Consider the following 19,121-nt stretch of genomic DNA (forward strand, 5'->3'; position numbering starts at 1 on the left):
TATTCTTTCAAACTCATTTCCTTTCGTGTTTTTTGTTTTTGTTCAGTTCAAGTTCACTCCTGCTTTGCATTCTGCTCATAAGAAAACACTATGCCACCCAAAATCAGATGTCCCTTTGTCAGACTGCTCTTTACCTGTATTGTTGCAGCTATCATCATAATATCATGCCACTGTAAATCAATGCAACTTAGAAATTATTAGAAAGAGTGTAGTTATTGGCTATGGCCTGACCTCAACGATTTTCCATCTCTCAGACCATCAATTTTTGTAATGGGACAATAATTCACATCCAGCATATATTGTTGAGTTTCCTATCTCCTGTATGTTGGATGCTTGAGTTGATGAACCTTCTGCATGTGCTCACAGCAGCAGACAACAGTGTACTCTAGCCCTCTCACAAAATACTTCATCCCCCTGCCCTTCAAAACAACACTCCAGGCTGACCATCGACCCAGGTTTAACAGTATGTCTGGACCATCACGAACAGCCATTAAGAGCAATTCAGCTGGACGGAGGAGCAGTTGACAGGTCCAATCTTGGTGACAGATGTCATTATAACCTGTAAAATGTGATACTTGCACTTTAAGGTTATATCACCCTACCTACTTCTGTTCTGCTAGCTAGTGCTCTGCCCATCTGGTTCCTTATGTTAAATTGCACTTCTTTTATTGGCTGACAGAGAATCTCTGCAGTTTCCTTGAGGAAGGCTACAGTGCAAGATAACAAAGGATGTTCATAAAAAAGTAAAACCTGAGAAAGCTGTTAAGAGATGTTCAACAAATAAGTTGGCTGGGTTGTCCATTGTTTGGGTGTATTCAAATGGAAGTAGGGGATAAGGTTATTTTCTCTCTGAATAATGGAACATGTCTATCTCCCCCTATCTCAGTGAAGCCTTGCTTATTAGTTGCCAAATACTTGATGCGCCACTCCAATGCCCGAGCCCTCCAAAGTCCTTGAAACGAGGAGCTGTTAAAAAACACACTTTAAGTTTCATCATTGCCGCAGTTGGGATGACAATTATGGCAGGCCAGGTTTAATCGTAGCATCGGGTAGTTCATTTTCTCAATGTCAACATGAGGCACTGTCAAAAAATGAATTCCCTTTTTCTCTCAGCTGATAAGCTGGCTCCACTGCACCTGGCTCATTCAGAGGTGGAAAAAAATCACTCATGACAAGGCGGCGACTTGCATGTTTTCTTATTTCCCTCCCTCTCTTTCTCTCTCTCTGTCCCCCTCGCCTTTTTTTCTGAAAGCCACCCAAGAAGAGATTAATCATGAAGGGAAAACTCAACTTCACCCTCTAGCTTGCAGGTCACAGCTCTTATTTCGTGTGGAATTGGCTTTCGGAAAGCAGAAGGCCTGCCCAGGGGGCAGTGGCCTGATATGAGAGAAATCTGAGAATGAAGCGGAGGGGATTGATTAGCCTACTTCATATCCCACACTCTGTAAGCACACTCCAGCTGCAATCTAACACACCGCTGAGCTGAATAGACAAGAGAAATTGGATTCCTTCCTAATATTTAACCTTCAAGTCAGCTCTAACAGCTGTTGATGTGATGTCTTCCCAGGTAGCAGTGGGAGGACGGTCCCCCACCCCCCCTCCCCTCTTGTAAGAGAAAAGGATGCAATGCCTCTTCTAGAACTTATTCAATTATGACACAGGAAAGGGTTCGAGGGCCACTGAGTGATATGGAGGGCACCTGAACTGTGGCAGTCAGCTAATGGGTAGCCTGACTGAAGCCACCTACATCAATTTAGTGCTAGCTCCTGCACTTCTGTGAGGGATAGCTGTCAGCGGCATTAGACAAATGAACAGATTGGGTCACTATAATTACCGTGATTAAAGTTCTTCGGAGGAGGGGAGCCCACTGTGAGGAAGGGCCAGTAGCCCCCGCGGACCTCTCCACTCATCACATTTCACTGTCACATGTCACAGTTATGGTCACTCTACTCGTTCTCATATCTGGAGGGTCACCTCTGGTTATGTTTTCAGATCCCCTGCGTGGTTCAAATTAATTTACCCTTGCACAGAAATTTCCTTTGTCTCCTTCTCAAAGGAATGTTATTATTAGTAATGGTATTGGCAGAAGTGAGAACTCACAGTATAGGGGATGTAATATACAGGACCCGTAATGGCTCCACAGGATGTTAATTTACAGCAAGAGGAGAAAGCAGTCTTCATATTCCTGTACAGTAATATTGCAGCAAAAAGCTGCCTGAAACTGTAGCCAGTGGTGGAGATAATCAGGCTCTTTTCCCCCACTCATTAAGGCTGAACCGTTTATTCAGAGCAAAGTGTTGCTCATTTGAATTGCCAAAATAGCGGAAGTCTAATGATAATCAAATGCTTACAATTGCAGAATATTTAAACCAATTCATTAGTGGAGTCACACATATTACATTAGCACCTCTCCTACTCCATTACTGCTGCGATGCCTAAAGACATGCATCAACACTCCTTCAAGAGTTCAGTCTGTAGGCAAAGCTCACAAAACTAGTTCACCAGCTGCAGAACGTGTCTCTTTTCGCACATTGTACGGTCTCACCACTCCTGCAGTTCTCAAACATAGCACATTTTAAGCAAATGAAGAAGTGATTGATTTTTTTCTTCCTCATTTTAAATGGGCCCCGTTGTAAAAGCATATTTTAAGCAGGAGAAAGCAATTCGATAAAGTGGTTCGGAGCAGATCCATAGTTAAATGAAGCTTCACTTTCAATTACACTTCAGCTTTTATCTTTACTTTTCATTGATATTGCCAATTAATCACTCCAAGTTGTTCTTAATTTTTCATGTGTGTTTTTTTTCTGTGTACCACTGATGCAATATTGGGTAGGTCCTGCATTCTCCAGCCCATAGTTCAGACATGCTGTTTGGGCTTCTCCCATTCCATTGCAGTTTACCTACCATGAGAAAGATATTGAATGCAGGGAAATCTGCTCATCTAGTATGTAATTTAACAGATAAAGAACCCTGCAAACGCTGTTTTCCGCAGTCTTACTGATATTGATGTTCCTGTGTCTAAAAGCTCACTCTACATGCTACAACAGTGCGTTATGAAAGCACTTCTGTTTTGAAGTTTTGGTTTGACGGTGCAATATTCCACACGAATGGAGAGAAGGCAGCTTCACATAACACAGGGACCAGTTTCAACACACAAACTCCATCTTCCTGGAGCTCAGACACACGGATGGTGGGCGCCCTTTCAGAGTGCAAACACACAAATATCTATTCGCTGGGGAACTGCGGCGACAAGGAACTGACTACACAGTGCAACATTAATTGGAAAAAAAACTAATTCTGCTGTTCCCTAAAGAGACACTTTCATCTTATAAATAGTGGCTGGAAACTTTTCTTTTCTTTAATACCACAGTATTGCGGATGATAAGAGTCGTTTGGCTCCGTCCCAGGGGGCCCTCTTCAGAAAGCTCCATGTTTAGTGACTGAACACGCAGAGGATCCCAACACGGGTTTTGACTGCTCTCCACCTCACCCAGAAATTTCCATTTGATTTCTCCTGACACAGAGGACTCTGTGAAGTGATGTCGCATCTCTTAGACTGCGCCAGGAAATGCACATAAATGCTTTACCGACTTTCCTCCCTCCTCTGTTGTGCGGTTTTGCCGTCATAGTTTGCAGAGACACCCAGACTCAACTTTAAAGTTTCTAGATCTAATTATCATCAGTTCTTCCTGTTCCCGAGGCTAGCGAGCAAATTAAGAGCGTCCTCCTTTTAAGTTTGGAAACGTTTGCTTAATTGTATGTCAGAATCACACACTGAAAAAAAATTTCATGTGGGGAGGAAATGGTGAAAATAAAGTCTATGTACTGTAATTAGGTATTTAAATTGGGGCCGAAATTATTCCATGATCCCAGGCTGTTGAGTTTATCAGTGATGGGTTGTTTTGCATTAAGATAACTCTTCCACCTTTTCTGACCCAGTGACCAAGCTTATTTTTTGTTCTAAATTTACCCAGGCTACAAAACTCATGGCATTCTGTCATCTGCTGAAATGTCGATCAAAGCTGAACACAACCCAAAGTCAAGGGGACAGTCAAATTTTCATGATCTACCTAAAGCTGAGAGAAAATCACCAGAGATGGGCAGAATCGCTCTTCTTATTTCCTGGACTTTGTCTTCCATGTGCAGTGGTCCACAGTCACGTTCTCTCTGGTACATCATTTACAGAGTTCTGAAAGCCCCCATTAATTTACCCTCCCATGTGAAAACTCCTATATGAACTTCATTTGGAGCAATCTTTTTTTTTTTTCTTTTTCTAATTAAATATAATTTTGAGGCTCTTTAAATCCAGCTTCATCCAAATACACAATCTAATTTTTCATTTGCTTTTGTACATGATATACGACATCAGCTCAATAATTTATTAAATTACTTTTCCCATTCATTTCCTTCTATCTATAATTGATCTCTTCAGTTGAAATTCTGTTGTTCGTCTTTACTCAGCCAGTCTGCTGGGTGTCTGCGTGACATCGCTGTGAAGCTGCACACCAGGGCATCCCCCTCCCCATCCGATTCCCTTGGATACCCACTGGGCATAATAGCCACGGTGAAGCTCTACATCAACCGCCCCCCCCATCCACTGCTCCAACGCAGGCTCCATTACCACCTATCCATTGAACTGGTGGAAGAGCAGCGAGATTCAAAAAGTCCCTGGACTTATTCTGATTTTTTCATATAACAATACTGCCCAGATTTGCAGATCTACAGAAATGCCTACTGGGCCAAATGAATCACCTCAATACTCATACTGTCTTCTTCATACTTCTTCATTTAGAATGAACATGTTCATTTTAAAACATAACCTGAAGCAACAGTATTCAATGAATCTTGGAGAGTATGAATTGATATTAAAGTTTTGTTACATACATGTGCATGTGATGGTCATTAATGTGGTACTCAAGTCAGATCTAGGTTTGAGAGGTTTTTGAGGCATAAGAATCAGAATGCATCTTGGGGCTGTTGTGAGATGAACTCTCAGTTCTCTCCAGAAGAGAAAGACAGGAGGAGCTGCTCTCTACACCTGCATTCCAGGTATCATACCCATGAGAATGACAAGCCATTTGTAACAAGAATGTAATGATGTCAAACAGTGTTTTTCCTGCATTCTGTGGTACTTACTGCATTACTGCATAAGCAAAAATGAATAGGACAAAACCAGCATAGACGCCCTTCACCAAAACTTATAGCCACCTGATTCCTTCTGCCACAAGGCAATGGACAATCATAAGTCTTGTAGGTTTAAATCATGGCATTTGGATTTCTGAAGAGGCTCTCTCAAGGTTGTGATTTCTGTAGGTGTAGGAAATGGGAAATGGGTGACTGCCACCCCCCTTCTTCCCATCTACGCCCCAATTGAAACCTCAGCGACAGGAGCACAGAGTAACCATAGTGTGAAAATATATTATGAAATAATCGCCCCAGCTGTGAACAAGAGCAATGAGAATTAAGCCCTGTCCTGGTCAAAAAGATCCTCTCTGCCTTTTCAACAGTCAGCTTTCAATAGCTGCAGTGTGGCGGAGAGGATTACAATAAGACTCTGAGACAGAGAGAAAAAAGCTAAACAGTCTCTGCAAATTGGGCCATAATTAAATGCTTACAAAATTCCCTGCTTAGCTCATTTTAAAATCAAGTGCTTCTTTGAGGCAATTTCCTTTCTTTAATTACAATTTCCTGTCTAGTTTGACATTTACAATGCAATCTTCGGGGACGTGTTTGTGATTTATTACTCTTGCCTCTATCACAATGTCAGTCTGCTGAAATGAGTTTATAAAATAAGAACTCAAATTATTATGGCCTTTGACCAATAAAGCTGGCTCATAATTTCAGGCTGGAGAAAAGATTAACATTTCTGTCAACTGAAAAGGAGCAGATCAGAGGGGGGAAAGTGATTGTTTCAATTTTCTCCAAGCAAGTTCCTTTTTTAATGTAAAAAATGTTTACGCTGTGGAAATTGGAAGAGCCTTTTTTAGAGGGAGGCATTTTAGCACAGACATAAGTTTTTAGTGTTCTTTTCTAGACTGTCTGTACCACAGCTACTGGTAAAACTAAGGGTGGCATCCAATGTATAGGCTATGGGCCTTGACACTGGTTGGTTGTTGCGAGCAATATGATGGCTAATTTGCTGTTAGCACAAATAAGCCACAAATAAAACATTGGTGGTTTATGAACATGGACAACATCTTCACTTGTCTTTATTTGTCCTGGACAAATATTTGACAGGAGTCTGAATTTCAAGCAAAATCTATTCTGCAGCCTGTATGGGACTGAATAGTCTGAAAGTCTCAAGCAATGGAAGGGAAGTATCGTCAGCTCAGCTGTCTCAAATGTAAAAAATATTTTTAAATAAATAAATAAATAAAATGTAAAAACACTGGAACCCATGACAGTGGAGACACCAAAGGTTCATTTGAAACCACTGACCTCACTCCCTGCATCCCTTAGTAACACTGATCTCTGATTTGCTGTTGAAGGCCTGAGGAACAGCCACTAGGTTTGCAGGCTAGCTAAGCACTGATCAGAAATCAGTGTTGTTGAGGGAAGTGGAGGGTAAAGATCGGTTTGGAGTCCGGAGGTGAGTTCACCATAACTTGTTGAAACAGCTCACATATTTCAGGTGCAGAAAACCAAAGAAGTGTACATGTATACTGTAGACATACCACGGCACAAATTATACAAGGCTTCTTTGTCACAATCCAAACAAGGGGTAGTAGTGTATATAGGAAACCTAGCTGAAAACAACAGAAATTAATAATAAATCACCACATGCAGTAAATCCAAACTTCCATAAAACAGCACCCATGAACGTCAGCCTCCTCACAAATCAGGTCCATTCATACATTATTCACATTCAGTTTATGACAACAAGTCAACAACGTAATGGTATCACAGCGTCCTCAGTGCAGAATTAGTGCAGAATTAGTCAGTTTCAGCTTCTGTCATTCAATAGATAGATTAAAAAAGTAGCTCGTGGTTTAGCTTTTTTCCATGATAATGATGTTAAGGCTGGAGAGTTTTGCTGTTGTGTGACATTTGGATTATTCATTGCAACAATTTTTTAAATCATTTGATAAACTTGGGGAGACCATGTGTGAATTGCACTTGCTAAATAAATGATCCAGTGTTCAAAGATTTAACCTTTTCATTTTTATGTTTTAATCTATATTTTGATTTTCATCATAGATATCCATTTGTAAAAGGTTGCCTATAAAGCTACCACAACAAGCTAAGGACTTACATATCTACAGCACATAGTGTGGCTGCAGTAATCTAATTACAATAAAGCAAACCTCCATAAGGAGTAAGAAAAAGAGCAGTGTATATATGTATGTAGTCATCCAGCCAATGTTTTGTACAGTTGCTACAATGCCAATTGTCATCATTTTTGCTTGTAGTTTCTCTTTAAGTTTTTCTTTTTTCTTCATACCCATTTTAAAATGTGATGTGACCTTCAAGAAAACATGCATTCATACCACAACTGCCATTAACCCTACCCAGGAACTCCAGAAAAACATCATTTGTAATCAATCAATAGTTTTAGCAATGTGAGATCCAATAATGCACACACATTTTGGGGTATGACCTTAATGGCTGCAAAAGAATGGTCTTTGACTTTGAAATCAATTGACAGCTTTTGGCAGTGACCTTCTTTAGCACCAGGAAGTGCCAAAAGCAGCAAAGTGACAAGAATTTCATAGAAACGTGTTGAAACATAACACACTGAGGTTTTGTTTGGCACTCTACCTGGACCTTTGTGATCAATATTTTCCTCTGTCATTTTAATTTCCACGTTATTTCTTCTTGGGCTAATGCTATAATATAATACAATAAACAGATCTGATAGCTTCTTTTTTCATTTTACACTCTGTGTTCACTGCTGCATAACAGCAGGATTCAAACTCCAGCCTAAAAGATGGGTTTTTTGTCAGGATGATAAGAAAGAGCCAGGTAACCAGGTAGTTGTTAACCAAAAGACCAAAAGTCCTCAGATGTGTTCTAGAAATGGTTAACTCCAAGGTTTAGAACCTTATTGAATCCATGAGCTTTTTTTTGTTCTGGACCTATGATAACCTGTGTAGAGTTCTCTTTTCCCTGAACCACCCCCATTCAAAGTCAATGCATAGTATTGGTCTGCTTTAAATGTACACTGGATAGGGTTTTTGATAGTTTTTTTTTTGCAATGGCAAACCTTGAGTGCTTGATGAGCACTCACGAGGCCATTTCCTGCATGCTCCCCCTTCATTGGTCAATTGCTTGTTTTAACACCACTAAGAATCCATCACCATGTTTAGAGCCATATCAATACTCACCTATTTTCCCATTTGAGAGAAGATGAGTCGATCAATTCATTTAAAGGGCTCAGGCTGGACATCTGTTTGAGTAATTAGACAAACATTAGCTACTTGTCTAATGGAAGGCAAAGGGTTCATTATGTTCATGGAATCCTTAATCAATGTGTAGATCTGAAGTAGCCATCCTGGAGGTTGCTGGCACGAAACTATAAATTCTTATCCATACTGTACTGCACAATTCTTGATGCGTCCAGTGTAAACCTTTTCTTTTTTTGTACACTGTCACAAAACTCACAGCGAACTGCTCCCAGCTAATTGGGTAACACTGTCAATGCTAGGAATAAAAATTCAGACAAGATGGAGTGCACTGACAATTGTCTTTTGTTTGATTCTGAGCCATGCTGTTTTCTCTGTTCATGTTGGGGGGGTTGACTTGCACCCTCATTTTCCTGCCAGCATCAAAGGCACCCATCAAATTCAGTAATGCCTGCAACATGAGGCTCCCTTTTTGTTAGTGGCTCATGTGCATGTTTGGCACTCTGTCGCACAGGAACTGTTTCATGTTAAGAGGCACCAACTCTTGGCTGATGTTCCCCATGGCCACCACTTTCCTCAGGTGGCACAGAAGTGTCCCGGGCTTCTGTGAGAGGTCACCGCTTCAAGGTGAGAACAAAGGGAGACAGTGAGAAAACTGTCCTTTTCCTTGTAAACACCAGTGGTGGAGCTCAGCATGGTGTGGCCATGAACACTTTGTACAAATCACTCTATGTTTTTGCCCTTCAACACTCCCCCACCACTCCCCTTAGACCAGGGGTTGGGAACCTTTTTAGCTGGGAGAGCCATAAATACCAGATGTTTTTAGATTTTTTTCTTTGAGAGCCATATAATAGTTAATACAATTTGATGTGTCTATACTGACGTGCTACATTGTATGCTGTCTGACAGAAAGCTCATTCCAGGTTTTGGGAATCAGCGGGTTGAAGTTTTTTCATTTCTGTCCACTTGTGTTCACTCGCCAGCTCTGCTCGCTGACGCGCAAGTCTTTCCAACTCCCCATTCAATGACTTGAACTTACTCACCCACATGTCGGATGTCTTCAGGTCAGCAACTCAAAATCTCCAATGGAGACCCCGGGGGAGGCACATCAGGTCAGCTTTGTCCACTGCACACTTGTGTGGATGGGTGATGAATTTGAAAAGAGCAGTATGCTCATGAAAGTCTCCAAAACACAATCTGAAGAACATCAGTAGATCAAACGTGAAGCCAGCTACCTGCTGGAGATCAAAATGTTGAGTGGGGTCAGTTGCTAAGCATGCATCTTTGAATTCTTGCAGTCTTTCAAAGTGCAGAAGATGACCGGTTTCAATGTCCCTGATTAAGAGTTCCAGCTTGCTTTCAAATGCAAACACTGCCTGTTGAAGGGACCAGACTATTTCCGATGCCTTGCATTTTCACATTGAGCTGGTTTAGATGCCCAGTGATGTCCACAATATAGTGAAACTGCAGGAGCCACTCAATATTAGTTAGCTCGGGATGCTCAACACCTTTAATTTCAAGAAAAGTCCTGATTTCGCTCAGGCAGGCTGCAAAACGGCTGAGCACTTTCCCCCTTGACAACCAATGCACATTGCTGTGCAAAAGCAGGCTGGGATAATTACTCCCAATTTCGTCTAACCCTGCGCTCACACCGGCAGTGACCACGAGCGACAAAGCAACCGGAAGTCACCCTTTTCCAATGGTCGCTGGGCGACACTGAGTGACAGTTGCCACGTCACTCGGTGTAGCCCAGCAACCATTGGAAATGAATGAGTTCCGGCCGCTTTGTCGCTCGTTGTCGCTGCTGGTGTGTGAGAGCAGTAACAGTGCTTTAAACCGGTGATCATTTAAAGCTCGGACAACAATAAAGTTGACCACATGAATAACCAGTGACATCACCTCACCAAGTTGCTCGCCACATGTTTGAGCACAGAGCGCCTCCTGATGCAGGATGCAATGAAAATTAATGATGGGTCTCTTCTCATGTTCACGTTAGGGTTGCCAACCGTCCCGTAAAATACGGAATCATCCCGTAATTGGAAACTAAAAGACGTGTACCATGTTGAACTGATACATGACGCACTTAGTTCCGTATTTTTGAGAATCAATTCAGAGCAAATCTATGGGAGAGAAATATTACAGGTTAGACTATTAAGACAGAGCGATTTGTATGAGATAGAAGGAAACCCTGCTGCTCTCCCTCTGCCTGTCTGTCATGTTATATTCCACTACCCAAACGGAGAATGCGCTTCTCATGGGTCGTGAGTCACGAGTCACGATTGCAGTTTCCTTGATGTGATTAAGTATGGTATAGATAGGACTTCTCACAACCAAGTGTGTGGGCATTTTATGTTTAGATACAGTTATATTTGTTATAGGTCCATAGTAGTCGGAGCCCCCCCCCCCTTTCCTTGTTTCTATTTCAGTAAGTTGGCAACCCCAGTTCACAAGTGTCACAAATCCTTGGCTTTTCCCCAACATACAGGAAAAACCATCAGTACACACAGAAATAAGTTTATCCATTGGTAAATTGTTTTCTTTGGCAAAATCCATGAAAGACAAATCTTCCCCTCTTGTTGATCTCTTGTTACTGAGCTGAGATAAATGTCTAACGTCAGTAGGCTCATCTAAGATGAGAGAAAAGTATGTACCTGCGTTTATGTCCTTTATTTGTGTTTCCTCCACTTGATTTGCCATCATGATGGTACGATCGTGAACGGTTCTTGCTGACAGTGGCATATCTTTTATTCTTTTGATTATCTTGTCTTCATTTGGGAAGTCATCGAACAGTTCTTTGGCCACATCAAGCATGAATGTTTTGGCATACTCGCCGTCTGTGAATGGCTTCCCATTCCTCACACTGCAGAAAATCCAAATCTCACCAAGCATATTTGTCTCTTTTCAAGTCAAAATATCTCTTTACACTTAATATAAGACACAGTCACCAAACAAGGTGCATCTTGAGTATCTGTGTATTTCCACTAGTTCCATTGGCAGATTTTTTCACTTATTACTAGCAAAAAACACCTTGTATTAATTATTTTATTTCTTATTTTTGAAGGGCTATTTTTTGCAGTGCACGATTGCTAAAGCACCAGCAAAGCTAGCTGAGTTCCCATCACCTTGCTTGGCCCATGCACGGAGTTGGTGCTGACAGGCCTCTACTTTCCGCTGGAGCTCTTCGCATGCTTTTTTCCTACTCTCCCCAGCTGGATATTGCAAACACAGCATGGTGCGTATCAAAGTGTCGCTTTACATTTGACCGTTTCATTGATGCAATTCTATCATTGCATATTAAACATATCGCAGACCTAGCACTCTCCACAAAGGCAAACTCCTCTGTCCACCCAGCCTGGAACGAACAGTAGTCCTGATCTTTTTTCTTTTGGACATGTTTTTATGAGCTCTAACGGAACGAGTAAGCTAGCTAGCTAGGTTAACTGATGAAAAAGAGGGAGATTTGTAATTTTGTTTGAAGCTGACCTGACAACGATCCATCTCGGGCCGCATTGTCCAATGAAAATTGAGTTTTGGTGCTGACTGAGGTTAAGATAGGTTAGATTATTTTATAATTTAGAAATGTAATTACTGTCATATAAGTTTTATGTTGAATTTACACAGTAGTATTATTTTTAGCTGCTTATTTATTGTGTTAAAAACATCTCAGCTCAAATTTGTCCGTGAGTCATATGCAGTCAATGAAAGAGCCATATCTGGCCCCCGAGCCATAGGTTCCCGACCCCTGCCTTAGACTCTAATAGATACTGAGTGTCCAAAGCAGCCTACGATAGTTCTACAAGAACATAAAATACCCAAAGTTGCTGTTTGGCTAAACATATCAAGCATTTGTAAAGCTTTACTAAACCTGCCTGGGAAGGGCTGCTGCTGGCTTGATGTGCACTCAGAATGGCAAACTATACCCTTTCACTGGAATTCTTTTTACAAGTAACTATTGATTTCCACAGGTACATAAATATTGAAAGATAACCCCCACTGGCTGAAAATGCTGAATGGACATTGAATGGAGATTGTAATGTTAACTGCTGGTCATTCTGCCTAAAACCATCCTGGGCTTCTTTAAGAATCATCCGTGTCCAGCTGAATAACTTAACTGCCTATCTCTGAAGTGTCAAAGAGCAGGCCCCTGCATGTGCGATGACAGCCGGGCACCCCTGACTGATCTTTCAATGCTGTCTTCAATCCCATCATGCAGACCCCACAAATAAAGCAATCATGGGGTGGCTATTGGGGGGGGGGGTCACATGGGGTGGGGCAGAAAAGGGAGGGACTTCACTGTGATTCATTTCCACTCCAGCTTGCATTAGTGGTTACACACTTGCGCATAACACTGGCCTACTTCAGATTAACAGCAGGTCCCATCCCACTCTCCATCAGCAGACCTTTAAATGTTTGACTTCCTTCATGTCCACCTTGGAGCTCAGAGAGTGACTCTGACCCCAGTGGAGCTCTCCACTCCCCAGAGCACTTCTGGGGCCCCAGCTCCAGGCCCTGCTCCAGTCAACCACCACAGTGTTCCATGACTACCACTTATGATATTGGTCTAATTACTCACTTATCAAGAGGGCCATTGATTTTGTACCAGCAGGGATGCTCTAGCCCTATGAGGAAAGTCCCGTCTTTTAATCTCAAAGGTCACTGGTCGTCATTCAGATATAAAAATGCATTGCATTGACAAGATCTATGTGACCAGCTCCTCCTTGAAGTTGTCAGGTCATTATTTTAGGTTAAGAGTAATTATTCTAAGTCATATATTGTTGTTTAGTAGAGAACTTTACATTAACTTTATCCATTTATCTAGGTTCATGCCAGCATGAAAGAGGGAAAGGAGCTGAGCACAATATATACAAACTTCATGTATGATCCATTGATCCATATGTAGTTGAAAATGACATTGAATGCATTGGTCTTACACTCTGATGAAATCATCATTGATTAGCAAAAACAATACTGCAGATAATGCTTGTCTCTCCTTTCATTTTCTTTCATCGGTTATGCCTTAAAGCAACATTTTCACCACAGAGCGGGGGGGGGGGGGGGCAGTTGTGGTCAGGCACCATTTTGACTACACTTCAGACTAACATCTAACATCAGAAGCATGAAACAAAAAGCAACAACATGCCCTCTTCCGCTGAGAAAAAAAAAAACAAATATGAAGCAGAGTGAAGATACATTTTCTTTACTTGATCTCGTGCAAGAGGATTCAACTGCATGCTTGGTATTTCAGATGTGCAATGGCACCTAATACCTAAGGTATTTATTCTCCACAACCTTTTTCTTTAACAATGCCCTGATGTCAGAGGTTAAGCAGGGTTAGGGGGAAAAGACAGCCATGACCAGAAGGAGATAAGACCAGGTAGTTACCAACCATCACCTTGTGCCGACATTATCATTCGCCACTTTAATAGCTACACCTTCCATTAGCAGTGGAAGGAAATTAACCCATGTCCCTATTTAGATTAAAATAATATCAATATCAGTCATTTTACTAATATAATACGTTCCTGCACAGCTTCGTGAGACATGTTTAGATGTATATCCTATGAATGATGCATAATGTAGGAAACACCAATCCTCCAGGATCTCTACAGCTGCTCTACTGTCTATATTCTCCTGTTCCTCAAGTAAAAAAGAGCAACCTAGATGAGAATTTTGTGCTTCAGTGGCTATTGAAAGATGAGGCAATAAACTGCTAAAGTTGAGTAATCACAGGCTCCCCGAGGAATGCCTCAAATGGGGGATGGTCAAAAACCTTGAAATTCGAGCCCCCTTGCAAGCGGCACCAGCTTTAACATTTGATGAGATTCATTATTGTGGGGAGCTGAATACAAGTGTCTTCTGATTACAGGGTCTTCCACTTAAAGTTCCCACCAGTGCGCTTTTTTTTTCCATGGTGGAACGTCAATGGGATTAAAATCTCAATTCACTCCAGTCAATTCTCTGGTAACAAGATTTCATTAAGAGCAGGCAGAGAGGAAAATGGACTCGAAAGCACTGAAACAGCTGGCATATAAATTATAAAAATGTGCTTTCTGCTAACTGAACACACCTTCGGCTCACAGACACATTATTATTTAATGTCCAGAGGAGCCGATTTTATGTAAATAGGAGTCTTTCCTTTTCTCTCTAGTCCCCTTCTCAATGCCAGGTACTCCTTAACCATGCAAAGGGGAAGATTATGCAAACCAATTAACATATGAAAATAACATATTAATATACTGTCTGTGAACTGTGTCCAATCAGTTCCTTTCCACTGGCCTGTGTACAAAACAATTAAAATTAAATTTATACAGCATTTCCTTAACGTATTCCATGGCAGAGCAGAATCAGCAACCAAGTGCTGACAAAGTTGCACGGGCCTCCGTTCCTCCTTAAAGGAGCACAGACAGTATTTGCAATTCCTGCCTTTGTTTCCCCTAATGGTGCACGCATCTAAAACAAAGCAGCCTAATCCACAGCAGTACCCAGGTGCTAATGAATGGATTACAATGTATTGCCCACTAATTACTGCCAGATCATAAATAAAACAGGAGACTTATCAATTAGCGGGTAGTGCATCTTTGTTAGCTGTGGACAGTGAAGTCCTCCGGGCTATTGGTGTGCTTACATGAGGAGTCTCTTCAGGTTGCAGTTCTGAAATAAGGAAGAAGAGAGCAGATAAATCACGTCTAGAATGTTTCTACAAAAAGCTCTTTAGGCGGTCCACTCTTCCTCACTGAAATTACAAGTAAATGAATACCCCACCAATTACACCCATGAAGAGAGATGTAAAAAACCTAGTAGAAATTGCTTTTCTGTGTGCAAATGACAGAAAAAGAAACTAATATGCAATTATCAATACCTTTTAGTGGGTTTCTGCAAAAAGCACTTCCCTTTGATGTCAGATGGACCCCTTCTTCTAGTTTCCCATACTGGGAACAGCTGAAATTATACACTTGAGTTGGAAGGGGCAAGGATAAATCACTTTGCATTAACAACACATGTTGAAGATACTAACTCCATGTGTATAATGTAGCCAGTGCTTTTGTCACTGTACATTGCATAATTGAAGCCTTAATTCAATTTACATTTTAGTTCTGAACTGATTGGTAGATTCTTATCTATGGACATATAGCAGAGAAGCATGTCACACACATACAAGCACTCACAAGGCAAGGTGCAAACGCGAGATGAGGGCGTTTCTCATAGTGAACACCGGCGCACAGCCACATCCTGTTTTAGGGCACCTACGGCAGTGGCTCTCAGATGCACTCTGAGCGTTGTCTTGGAAAAAGTAAACGGCTGTCTTTCAGGTTTGCCTGTGTAGCAATTTTGTCGGGCAGGACCCATCTTTCTTCTTTAGCTTCAAGGACCTTTAAACAGATTGTACCAATGAGAAAGGGAGCCCTTACAATAAATCTATAAGGTATAACGTTTAACTAAGCATTTCCTCTCTCCCTTTCACTTTCAGGGCGAGATGAAGCTGAGATCATGCGGTAAATTCCTCAAGAGGTTTATGAACATGGGAAGTTTTGTCAATGGTTACACATTAGCTATTTTAACATTCAATTTGGCTTCCAAATTATGAAAAAAGTCTTAAATTGAATCCTATCAAATGGAACTCGTTTTATCTCTGTCTCTCAGCACAGAGTTCTTTCCTTTTTATTGGGACAAATTAGTCCTCCAAATCATGATGGAAACCTGTTAAAAAAAATTGTAGTCCCATGATGCAACTCTCCCAGCGGTTACATCTGCTCCGTTCTTTCATCTGGCTCTATTGTTAAGGACAAGTTGTCACATTAGGAGGAGAACTGGTGGCTCCTTCCCACCCCTGCGCCCTTTTTTCCCCTGTTCGAGTAGTTGGCAGGGTGGCAGGCCCGTAAAAAGGAGAATGCAACGGGAACACGGAGGGGAGTGCAGTTGGAGGAAAAACAGTTTGGGAATTAAGGTCATTAATTTTCCACTTTCAAGGGCTGCCACACAGACAGAGATAAAGTCAGCATAAATATTCCGCCGAAGTTTCGCCTGTTTTCCTCCTCTCCCCCTTTTTTCATCGGCAGCCCATTTATCTCCATGCTGTCAATTAGAGGCAAAAGCAAAGAACTAATTAGGAACTGTGCAATTTTAATTAGCTGTTTTGATAATTAAACTAATTGGTTCCCTTGTGTTTCTGCAATGTGCGCTGAGCACTTTTTTGATATCTGGGCTGCAGATTTCCCATCCGTTGGTTAATTAGTCACTTTTGCATTAAAAAGGAGCCTTTCTTAATAGCCTTAATTTGCAGTTGAAAAGAGAATCTACCGTCAATAATTTGCGTAATTGGTAACCGTTTGATTGTAATTTAGAAGCACGGCCGGACAGCTCTGCATGTCTAATTCCTAATGACTGGGATTAAAGTTGGATTAACTGTTTGGGAAGGGGATCTTTTTTTGAATGCAATGCTTAGACTATTTCCAGCTGACCCCTTAAATTTACATGAGTACGTGCTCAAGAGTGTGTACTTAATAGGTGTGACAATAACACTACTCACTTTCTGTAGTTATTTTTTTCCCAGCATGGTCTTCAATAGACTTTCTTCAGGCTTGCATGGCTCTGCACCACAGTACCTCAAATTAGAAGGCCTCAAGATAAGTAGAAACCACAGAGTGGATCAATAACATCTTTCAAGACCATGTTGTGTAGTTACCTCAAGGGGGAAAGTACAATGTCCGGTCACTAGGAGGGGCTGACCTGAAACTTTCTTGAAAGACAGAACAAATCTTGGACCTGTTGTTGAAACCAACTACCCATCTCTTCAATTCACATACAGCATCCTAAAGCAAAAAATCAGTGAGACAAAATTTTTCAGCAAACAGAGATGTCTGGGGTAACAATATCCTAAATTGAGCAAATTCTATTATTTATATTCACTTATTTTGCAGCTTCCACCTCTTGTAGCTTCTCTGTTTTAAGATGGATTTTCAGTGCTGCAGGTAGTGCCCCCTGGTGGCAGACAGAAGTAACTGTCATAGGAATCAAAAGGTGGTAAATTCATGTACTTTGGAGGTTAGGGAGGGCAAGACTTGTATGTGGCAGTGTAGCAGAGTGGTTAAGGAGCAGGACTCATAACCAAAAAGATGCCCGTTCCATCCCCACTGGGATACTGCTGCTGTACCCTTGGGCAAGGTACTTAACCCACAATTTCCTCAGTAAATATCCAGCTGTATAAATGGATAACATTGTGAAGAACTGTAACCTATGTAAGTCGCTCTGTGTGGAAGCATCTGCTAAATAATGTAATGTAATGGATTCTATTCTAAGCAGTCATGCTGGATGTGTTTGAGGTGTCAATGGTAAAGCATGCACAAATCTGTACAGGTTCTTTGAAAAGCTGCGAGTTTTGAATTTCAAGGTCATGTCCAAGGTTGGACACTAAAATTGGTGATCTTGTGATTATCCCTGAATCATCATCATTTTCATAATCTTCCACTAGAAAAAATATCTTAGTCATGACTTAACTATTAAAAGGAACAAATGCTAATTCTGTTAGTGATTTGAAACAAAACACAACATAAAGCAGGGACTATGTAAATATGCTTATAGTAACTAAAATATAGAATGAGTTCTAGCTCACTTTATCACTAGAACATACATCATCCAAAGACTGCATACACTGTTCTCAATACAAATGGGAACAGCACTTTGCGGCTATCAGATTAGGTGGGGTTAATTACAGAGCAGTGTTTTTTAGTGGCTGCATGCAAACTATCAGTAAATAGATGGGGCCAACTAAGACCCAGTCAAAAATGAATTTTAATTAACTGTGTAGCAGAGGAGTCACTCAGGAGTTTGATCTGAGCTAAACTGACCCAGTGTTTTCACACTGAACACATGGGCTTCTCTCTGTGTCCTCCACAACAAGACAATAGATCACACCATCACTCATAGGCCAAGAAGAATAATCCGTATTATATAGCACAAGCATACCCGTGAATAGAATGGAAAACACGGAGATATCTTGTATGTGCAATGTCTTTTGTATTAAGGACTGTGAACACCAAATCTGAGTTTACCTACTGATTATCATAACAAACTAGTCCAGTGTAAAGCAAAACAGCCCGTGAAAAGGCCTTGAACTTAAAAATAATTTTTACAATTCAAATTCCATCGCCAAAAACGCTAAGTGGCCGTGATTTTCCGACTTTCACACATGCAGGGACGGACGCCCGCACGCACGCACACAATATGCCTTTCTTCCTCTTAGTGAATGTGCCTTCTATTGTGACGCTTTCCTACATTCAAATGTCAAATGGTTATTTGAAGTCCAAGGCTGATGACATCGGAGCCTGTTTTTTTCTTTTCCTTTCTTTTCCTGTGTGATCGGATTAATTATGTGTCATTCACTTTTGCTGGAGGTCAGCACACATACGTTCTCGGTCATAAGTCATCAATCTATCTGACTACAAAAATGAAAAGTCAGACACGTCAACCAGAAAGGCAGTAACAGAAGGACCTAAGAATTGATTTCAGTGGGGGTTGAACGTTTGTTTGTGTGTTCACTGCAACCTGCTTCAATTTGTACAGCGCTAACTATGATGATGCACAGATGCTGTTATTTAAAATAAACACACAATAGCGTAGCCAATAAAATGTAAAAGAAAACAGTTTAATTCTAAGATGACACGTTCACACTGGATGGCATCGGCCTCTTTGAAATCAAAGACCTGTGGTACTACAGTATAAAGCGGTACTTGAAGTCGCGATTATCATCGTCCTGAGTAAAACTGCGAGTAAATGATGTTT

This window comes from Megalops cyprinoides, chromosome 8 (assembly GCF_013368585.1).
Source record: "Megalops cyprinoides isolate fMegCyp1 chromosome 8, fMegCyp1.pri, whole genome shotgun sequence".
NCBI classification, from domain to species: domain Eukaryota; kingdom Metazoa; phylum Chordata; class Actinopteri; order Elopiformes; family Megalopidae; genus Megalops; species Megalops cyprinoides.